Source organism: Nannospalax galili, unplaced genomic scaffold (genome assembly GCF_000622305.1).
Source record: "Nannospalax galili isolate Female #2095 unplaced genomic scaffold, S.galili_v1.0 scaffold324, whole genome shotgun sequence".
Lineage (NCBI taxonomy): Eukaryota > Metazoa > Chordata > Mammalia > Rodentia > Spalacidae > Nannospalax > Nannospalax galili.
The window spans coordinates 4,537,491-4,547,415 of NW_008353027.1; positions in this window are offsets into that span (position 1 = coordinate 4,537,491).

The window sequence follows — 9,925 nt, forward strand, 5'->3', positions numbered from 1 at the left end:
TCGTCTAAGCTTCCAGTTCTGTCTTTTGATTTTATATTGGAGTGGCCAGATTGCTTTTGTCTTTAGGAGTTCCCACAGAGGCCCAAGTCACATGAGGATCAGATGCTCTCAGGCTTTCTCCAAAGGTCTGGATCCCTCCAGGAAAAATTTTGGCCTCAGGAATTTGGGGGTTGGACTGGCCCAGGAAAGTTGCTGGTCTAGGGCAGCTGGTGGCCATGCTACCCAGAGATGCAAAGGCATGTGGGGGCAGGAAGCGGCCCCAAGGAGTCCTGGGGACTGCACTAAGGAGCTGGGTTGGTCTGAATACAAAGGATCAAAAAGAGGAAAGGTCAGCCCCCCAAGTCCTGGAAAGAGGTGGTGCAGGCCCAGGGAAGTAGAGGGAGGTGAGGGCCAGGCCAGGCCCAGAGTGCCTCTGGGGACCCAAGAAGGAACTGAGTTGGTTCGGATGAAAAGCATCAGAAAGCAGTGGTGGTTCCCCAGGTATCTGGGGCCCCAAGACAAGGAATGGGACAGGACTCAGGCTAGGAGGAGAGGCCTGCGGGGAAGATGGGAGGGTGATTGAGGCTGGGGGAGTCAAGGCACAGAGGGCTCAATGGGCTTACCCGGAAAGAGGCCTCGGGTTGGAGCGAGGTCTTAGGGTCCTGCAGGCCCAGGGAAGCAGAGGGAGGTGAGGGCGGGGCTAGGTCCAGAGCCCTCCTGGGGACCTGAGAACGAACTGAATTGCTCTGGATGCCCGGATCAGGAAGCAGTGGTGGTTCCCCAGGTGTCTGGGGAGCCCAGACAAGGAATGGGACAGGACCCAGGCTAAGAGGAGAGACTGGCTCGGGAGATGGGAGGGTGAGTGAGGCTGGGGCAGTCAACGCACGGAGGGCGGGATAGACTCACCCCCGAGAGAGGCCTTCGGGTGGGAGAGAGGCCTGCGGGTCCTGCCCATTCCCCTTCTCTTTTAAAAATCTTCCACTGCGGATGACAGTTAACACAACTGGCCAAAGTACAGAGAATATATGTCTGTGCTCAGCCAGAAACGGGACATCTGTATTACACCCCATATGCCCAAGGCTCAGGGAAAAAAAAAAAAAGTGGGGTGGCTCAGAGTGAAACAGTGTCTTCTGGATGTGACTGGACAGCTGCAGTCAGGAACTCACAGCAGCTGTGGCTGTCTGCATAAGATGGAGCCCAGTCAGCATCCCAGCATGGATCAGGGAGGGCCTCACAAGCCCTGACTCCGAGCTGAAGAGCTACCGACAGTTGATGACTTCTGAGGAAGGATGAGGCAGTTTTTTAAGGGCTCAGCCTCTGGTAGGTCAACCATGCTCCAGAGGATGGTTCCACACCCATGACACTGGGCCCAGAGGAGGCTCCTAACATGGGGCAACTTTCTCAGGGAGTCTTTGTGGAAAGGGTAAATGTGGAGATGTATACTCCCCCCTTTATCTAGGAACATACTCAAGATCCCAGTGGATTCCTGAAATCACAGAGCACCATACACTGTATATGTCATCTTTTTTCTTTACATGTACTCAAATTTGATACCTTTTATATCTCAGTTAAACTCTTACTATGCACCATGATTATAACTATTTCTTTATTTTAATACTGATTATTGATTTTTTTTTCTCTTTCTGAAACAGGATCTCAAGTAGTCTAGGCTGGCTTTAGTTTGCTGTATACAGCTGGCTTTAAATTTCTGAACCTTCTGCGTCCATCTCCCAGTGCTGATCACAGTCATGTACCACCAGGCTCAAGTTTCTGTTTGGTTTTGATTTTGTTTTCCCTGAGACAGGCTATCCTGAAACTCAACATTAATAATAGTCATAACTTTTGCAGTTTAAAGTGCAGCAGCAAAGCTAGCATGAATTTCCTTTTTCAAAATTTCATGAAGATTTCTTCTTACTCTGTTAGCAAACTGAGTACATGATTCCCTTCTCCCACTAAGTCAAGAGCTTTCTCCCTTTCACTTAGAAGCAGCGCTTTATGGCTTCTCTTCAGCATATTCAAGTTCCCAGCATCATTGCTCTGTTAGTTAAGTAATACCAGGGCCACAACATAAGCTTGCCAACACCAGGACAGTCAAATAACTGAGATCGCTACTTGGTGACCAATGGGTGGGTCACATCCACATGTGGATGTGCTGGACAAAGGGGTCTCATGCCCTAGGCAGGACAGAGCAGAACAGCACACACTTTCATCATGAAATTCAGGGTGGCACACAATTTAAAGCTTAAGATTTTTCAGATTACAATTGACTATAGGTAAGTAAAATCACACAAAGTGAAAATGCAAATAAGGCAGGGTGAGGCCCTACTCCTTTCTGTCTTCTCCACACATACCTTCCTAAGGTCTAAGGCCTGAGTTAGGGGAAGATGGAAGGACAGGGTGGTGCCTACCCCTGACGCAGGTAGATGCCCTCAGCAATATTCTTTCAAGTTGGAGAAGAGAGCAAGGGCATAGACTGCCATGGGTGCAGGCAGTAAGGGAGTGAACACACAGTACATAGAAGACTGATTTTGGTTTTTTAGTTTTGTTTTTGTTTTTTGAGACAGGATCTCCCTGTAGCCCCAGCTGGCCTGTAACTCACTATATAGACCAGGCTGGCCTTGATCCACAGAGAGCTGCCTGCCTCTGTCTCCCAAGTGCTGCGAGTAAAGGCTTGCACAACCACGTCCAGCAGTACATAGAAGACTGAAAAGTGATAAAACTGTGTAAGAAGTAAATTGCTTGTCTGATTGGGTTTTGGTTTCTTGAGACAGGGTCTTACCAGATAGTCCATGTTGGCCTTCAAATCTAGGCATTCCTCCTGCTTTAGTCCCTTGAGTGCTGGGATTACAGTCATACTCTACCACACCAAAGATGGTCTTATTTTAAACATTCCTACAGTCAATCATATAAAATGGCAGTGACAAAATACCCCTCCCTCACTAACTAGTTTTTGGGTCTACAGTCAAAACAATTCGTGTGGTTAAATTTAAGCTGATTAAATACATGGAAAATTCAAGGTTTCAAATTGCATTCCTTTCCATCTATATGCATTGACTTCTGTAGAGAAGTTAGTTTCAGAGACTCTCAGTTATACTGTCACCTAAGACACAGATTCCCTTACCCACACAGTCCCACTGCACCAGGATAAATTTAGGAAGGCCAGAATCCTTCCTGGTCTCTACCAGCACAGCAGTTCTTTGTCCGTCTCCTGGGTACTGCACACATTTGTGTTTAAACAGTAGAGTCTAAACAAAGCATGAGAATACAATGGTTATAACACCGAAAAATAGAACTTGAGTTATTTCACAACTTTTATTCTAGGTCACCATTATTTCGCATTTGTATTCAGAAATTTAGCTATGAAACACAGCATGAACTTTCACCTGTTATCTTTTTTGACATTTTTTAGAATTGAGATGAAATTCATGCAAAATTAGACATTTTATCTTTTAATATTCTATTTTTAAAAATTTTATGTATATGAGCGTATTGCCTGCATGTATGTAAGTACAATCATGTCATACAATGCCCAAGGAGGTCAGAAGAGGGTGTCAGATCCCCTAGAACTGGAGTTATGGATGGCTGTTAGCTGCTATGTGGGTGCTGGGAACCAAACCCCGGTCATTTGCAAGAGCAACCAGTGCTCTTAACCACTGAGCCATCTCTCCAGCCCCAAAATTAGACATTTTAAACTGCCAGGCATGGTGACCCATGCCTTTAGTCCCAGCACTTGGGAAGCATAGGCAGTCAGATCTCTGTAAGTTCTAGGCCAACCAGAGCTACATAATGAGACCCTGTATCAAACAAACCAACCCATCAAAAAACAAAATCAAAACAACAAAAATTTAAGTACAAATTCAGTGAACAGCACTTAGTACCTTCATAGTATTGTGCAACAATGACCTCTGTCTACACAGCATTTTCATTAGCTCCAAATGAGGCTTGTAGCCATTCAGCACTCACCCCCTTCTATTTTGATTGCTGGATACCCTTTTTAGTTCACACATATGATATTTTGCTAACCCTTAAATAGTATAGTTTAAGCAGATATGGTGACTTATACCTCCCAGCACCCAAAAGGCTGACACAAGAGGATTACTGTAAGTTCAAGGCCAGCCTAGGCTATACAGTGAGACCTTATTTCAAAACAAAAACAAACAACAAAAAAAAAAAAAAGAAAGAAAGAAAAACAGGAGCTAGAGATGGCTCAGAGGTTAAGAGCATTGGCTGCTCTTACAGAGGACCCAGGTTTGGTGCCCAGGACCCACACAGTGGCTAACAACTGTCTGTAACTCCACTTCCAGGGGATTTAACACCCTCTTATGGCCTCTGTGGGTTTTGCATACATGTGGTACACTTACATACATGGGAACAAAACATTCATACACAAAAATAAAAGTAAATAAATAAAATTTTAAAACCAAAACCAGAAAAAAATATATCTTTTAATACATGTTTTTATACTTATTTTTATTTTATGTGCATGAGTGTTTGGCCTGCATGTATGTATGTGGATCACATATGTACCAGGTACCCCTGAAGGCTAGAAGAGGGCACAGGACCCCTGGAACTGGAATTACAGATGGTTGTAACCTGCCATGTGAGTGCTAGGAACTGAAGCTAGGTCCTTTTAAAGAGCAGCAAGTGCCTTAACTGCATGTCATCTCTACAGCTCCAGAAATGTATATTTTAAAAATAGAAATGTACTTTAATTATTACTATTTGTTCTAAAATATAATATAACTACCCTGTACTGCAACTGATATGAAGATGCTTTCACCATTTTCTAAAAACCCTACTGTTATAAAAACCATAATCCATTTCTGTGTTTTTTATAAAGTTTATTTCACTTTTTAATATCTTATTGGTATATATATTTATACACATACTATATATGTATATATATATGGAGCCCAATGTAAAAAACTACTAAGTTGAATATAATAGTGTATTTACTCCTGTAGTCTCAGCACTTGGGAGGCAGAGGCAGGGGGAATCACTTGAGCTCAGGAGTTGGAGATTAGTGTGGGCAACATAGTGAGAATCCAGACAGAGAGAGATAGAGAGAATAAAGAGCTGGGCATGGTGGCTCACACCTGTAGTCCTGGCACTGGGGAGTGGATGCAGGAAGATCAGAAGTTCAGTGCCATCCTTGGCTACGTAGCAGTTTCCAGGCCAGTTTGGGATACATGAGACTCTTGTCTAAAACAAACAAACATAAAAGCTAAGAAAAGGAGAAGAAAAACAAACAATAAAACCACACATAAAATTGATAGCTCCTTTTTTAGGTATTATTATTATTCATTGATGATTATTACTCCTGATAATTTTGTTATATAATGAGACTCACTACTAACTCATCTTTCCTGGGGTATCTGACTACAGTGATAGAAATGTAATTTGGTCCTTGGCAGGCCAGAAGTCTTGGCTCTCCCCGCCCTGCAGCTGGCATTGTTCACATACCTGTGTGTCCTGCTGTAACTCTTTAATTTCTTATGGGTAGTGTAGAGGAGGGAGCAGGCTTCCCAGTGTGGGCTTTACCGATCAACCTGACAAAAGACATCTTATGAAAGCAAGAGAAAGGCAGAGCTTACTAACATGTACAGAGCACACGTGCACAGTAGTTCAGGAGAGCTTGGACTCATGCAGCACCATAACAAAAACAATACTTTTGAGGAGAAGAGACAAGAGAGGATTTTAGGCTTCCAAGGGCAACAAACAGTGGGAGCGTAAACATGCGGGGGAAACTAATGGAGAAGAGGTGCAAAATTTGTTACACAGATTCTTCTGTGCTAATCAGAGAGCCTGGTAACCAAGAGAGTAAGCCTGCTTCTAGGCAAATAGTGAAGAAGGAGGACAGAGAGTTTTCCTTGGTTTACTCTTTCTTGATTGTCTTCAGCTCAAAATAATCTTTATGCCAAAATGGGGTAGTGTATTCTGATCCCCTGTCATCAGCACCACTAGAGCTAGGTCCACGTAAGGAGACTGAGGCTCCTCCAGCCTTTTCCTTTCCTCTGGGTACTGTACTTCCTGAGGGAGCCAAATGTTTCCAGCCCCTTTAGAAACAGCTTGGAGATCTCTGAGGAAACTGATTGGGGCAGATGAACTTAGTCTAGTGGCCCGGGGGGCACATATAATCCTCGGCTCAGAGCAGGGCAAGCCCAGTAAATCTCATCTTAGTACAAGCATTCTTCACAGCAGACAGCCATACTGGAAAACAAACTGGAAAGTATTACAAGATATTCTTTCTCAAGAAGGTCCTGCTCTGCCAGAGGCATGGAGACTTCTATGTCTTTATGGATCTGTTCCCATGTTTACCCCAGCAGTGACAGTGATAAGATTTTTGAGCTAGGTTCTTCACACCCCCACCCCTAGTACTGAAGATCAAATCCAGGTAAGAATGTGCCCTGGCTGGGCTTGGTGGCGCACTCTTTAATCCCAGCACTTAAGAGGCAGAGTCTGGTGGATCTGAGTTTGAGGCCAATCAGGGCTACATAGCGAGATCCTGTCTCAAAAAACAACTGCAAAACAAAAAAGGAATGTGTTCTACCAATGAGCTCCACCTCTAGCCTGTGCTTTTAAAAGTTGAAGTGAGTACCTTACCATTCAGGGGAATGTTAAGACAATATCACCCATTATCTACATCAAAGAGCTGAAGAGGTGTTAGAGTAGCAAACTAAGATTAACTGGTCAAAAAATTAAAATCTCCAGTCTATCTGTTGGAAGACCCACCTTTTCAGTTTCACTGGTCATAGGACCACCCCTAGGAAAGCGAATTCGCCTTAAGTCATGTTAAATAAATGGGCAGAATATCTAGGGATAGTGAACTTTTCTTGCTTCGAATTCCCACTTTCTAGTGAGTGCTCCTGGGCCCAGCCACAGACATGTGATTTTCTCTGTCTGCCAGTTTTTCTTCAGAAAAGCATAATATCTCCTTTTCTTCTTCATATCCCTTTTTTATTTTTTATTTTTATTTTATGTGTATGCATGTATTGCCTGCATGTATGTAAGTGCACCCGTATCGTGGAATGCCTGCAGAGGTCAGAAGAGGCTGATGGATCCCCTGGGACTGGAGTTATGGACAGTTGTTAGCTGCCATGTGGGTGCTGGGATTCGAACCCGGGTCTTCTGCAAGAACAGTCAGTGTTCTTAACCGCTGAGCCATCTCTCCAGCCCCCGTATCCCTTTTTGAAGCATGGTTTTCCTAAGGCTTTGGGCTGCCCTAATCTCTTGTATTTCTTCACTTTTTCTCTAAAGCTTCCTTCCCCTCACCATGTGGCTGCCAGTCCACCACGTGTCTGACCTCCATGCAGGCTCTAAACCCGCACGACTCCATGGTTTTCCTGCCCCCTCCGTTTTCCTCCTTAAGGCAGCTGCTGAGATTTCTAGCTTGCCTGTCCTAAGATTTTTCTTTAAATTTAAATAGAATTGAGTATGTGGGCCTCCCCACATATGAAGCAAATTCACCCAAAGACTGAAAGAACTTAAGCTTCTGGGGCTCCTCACTTGCACAACCTCCTTCCAATTTGCTCTACCTAATTTAGTATTCATAGTTTGTGTTCCTTTTCTTAAACAGGTCCAACAATAACAAAAACTGCTTTTCTCTAGTACACCCTCACAATACAAAACACCAGCTGTGTCAAAGTTGTCTCTCCACACACAAAGCAATTTTCCGGCAGACACCAGCTGTGTGTCCTCTAACTCAATTCAGTTCTGACACTGTCTGTTTGGTGGGAGCATCAGACCTCACAAGCTCAGTGCTCAGTTCCGCAAGACTACCCTCCATTTCAGACGCCAATCACAAGCCTGTTTGATCAGCCGGCTATGACCCCATCCACAGGTTCAGTTAATTTTCTAAAGTGGTTCATGGAACTCATAAAAACACTTTACTACATCTAACTACCCAATTGTAGTAGATTGCAAAGGATACAGATTAACACCAGGTAGAAGTACAAAGAACAAAGTAGGTAGAAAAGACAAGAAGTGCCCATGGACTTTGGAGCCACACCCTCTCCCTCCACTTACTCTGCAATCTAGTAGCTCTACTCTCCCTCCCCCTTTTTCCTTTCTAATGGAGGCTTCCTTATGTAAGCATAATTAATTAAATTACTAGCCATTGGTGATCAGTTCAACCTCAGCACCTCTCCCTACCCTAGAGGTTGGTGGGGAAGGAAGATGACTCTTTAATCCTGCCTTGGTCTTCCCCGTGAAAAGTCCCAATCTGGAGCCTGCTTACACTATCGCCAAACAGCCTGTCATCTCATTTACATCTCATTTACATCTCTGCAGCCAGTCATCTCATTTACATACAAAAAGGCACTCCTGACTCTGTGGACTCTAAGGTTTTTAGGACTTATCCTAGTTAGTTTACTCAACTTGATGCAGACTAGTCATCTGAGAGGAAATTGAGAAATGTCCCAGATCAGATTGGCCTGTGGTTATGTCTGTAGGGTATGGTCTTGATTGTTAATTGATGTAGAAGGGCTCAGTTCACTATGAGTGGTACCAGCCCTAGGCAGGTGTACCTGGGTTATTTAAAAAAGCTAGCTAAGCAGAAGCCACTGAGTGAGCCTGAGAGCAAGTCAATAAGCAGTGTTCCTCCATGGCTTCTGCCTCAGGTTCCTGCTTTGGTTCCTGCCCTGACTTCCCTCAGTGATGGATTGTGACCTGGAGGTGTAAACCAAATAAACCCTTTCCTCCCTGAAATTGCTTTTGATCAGAGTGCTTTATCTCAGCAACAGAACTAGGACAGGACTTCTGAGTCAGAAACTAGCAATAGAAACCAAAAACATATATATTTTTTTTTACTGTTTTTTAAAATTATTATTTATTTTATTTTTTATATGTATGAGTGTTTTGCCTGCATGTATGTTAGTGCACCACATGCATGCAATACCCATGGAGGCCAGAAGTGGGTGTCGTATTCCCCTGGAACTAGAGTTATGGACAGTTGTTAGCTACCATGTGGGGGCTGAAGAACAGCCAGTGTGCTTGTAACTGCTGATTCATCTCTCCAGTCCTCTAAAATGTTCTTTCTTCTTGCTTTTATTTATTTATTTATTTATTTATTTATTTATTTATTTATTTATTGAGACAGGGTCTTACTATGTAACCCTGGCTGGCCTGGAACTTGCTCTGTAGACCAGGCTAGCCTGCAACTCAATCTGCCTGTTTCTGCCTCTTGAGTTGTTGGGATTGGAGGCATGTATCACCATGCCCAGCCAAGAATGTATTTCTTATTATAACACAATATTGTAACAGGGTTCCCTAAATAATATTAACTTTTATCCCCATAATCTTGAGTTGACCCTCTTCCCTCCACAACACATACACACACATTCCCTGTATATCCCTTTCATGGGCCTATGTGAGAATTTCCAAGGGACCTATGGGTCATGAACAAATCATAAGCTTTCTTTAATAAGCTAATGGTAAATTATTCTCCTACCTGAGCTCCAGTAGCAGCAGAATCTCTTGTCCCCGTACTCTGCCAGCACTTGGCATTATTCAGCTTTCTAAGTATCCCAGGCTAATGTTTTGCATAGCCTTAACTGATTAGGTGATCTCTCAATGTGGCTTTAATTTGCATTTCTTTTATTACAAATTTGCAGTTTCTTTCAGCTTTTAGGCTTTTGGGTTTCCTGTTTTGAACATTTTCAGCTGATGTATTTTCTTCTGTGAATATTGTCTTCCCATTCTTGTTGAGTGCCAGAAGTTCTTTGTATATCCTAGCAATAAATCCTTTGTCACGTCTAGATATCTTAATTTTCCTTCCATCTCTTAAATTCAGAGGAGACTAAGTCCATTCAGGGTGGTTTGGCCGTAGACCTGCTTCTTAAATTCCATTCAACTATGCTGTCACTTGTTAACGGAAGCACTTGATTTTAATATAATCAGATCTATCATTTTTTCTTGTGACCTACCTTCCTTCCTTCCTTCCTTCCTT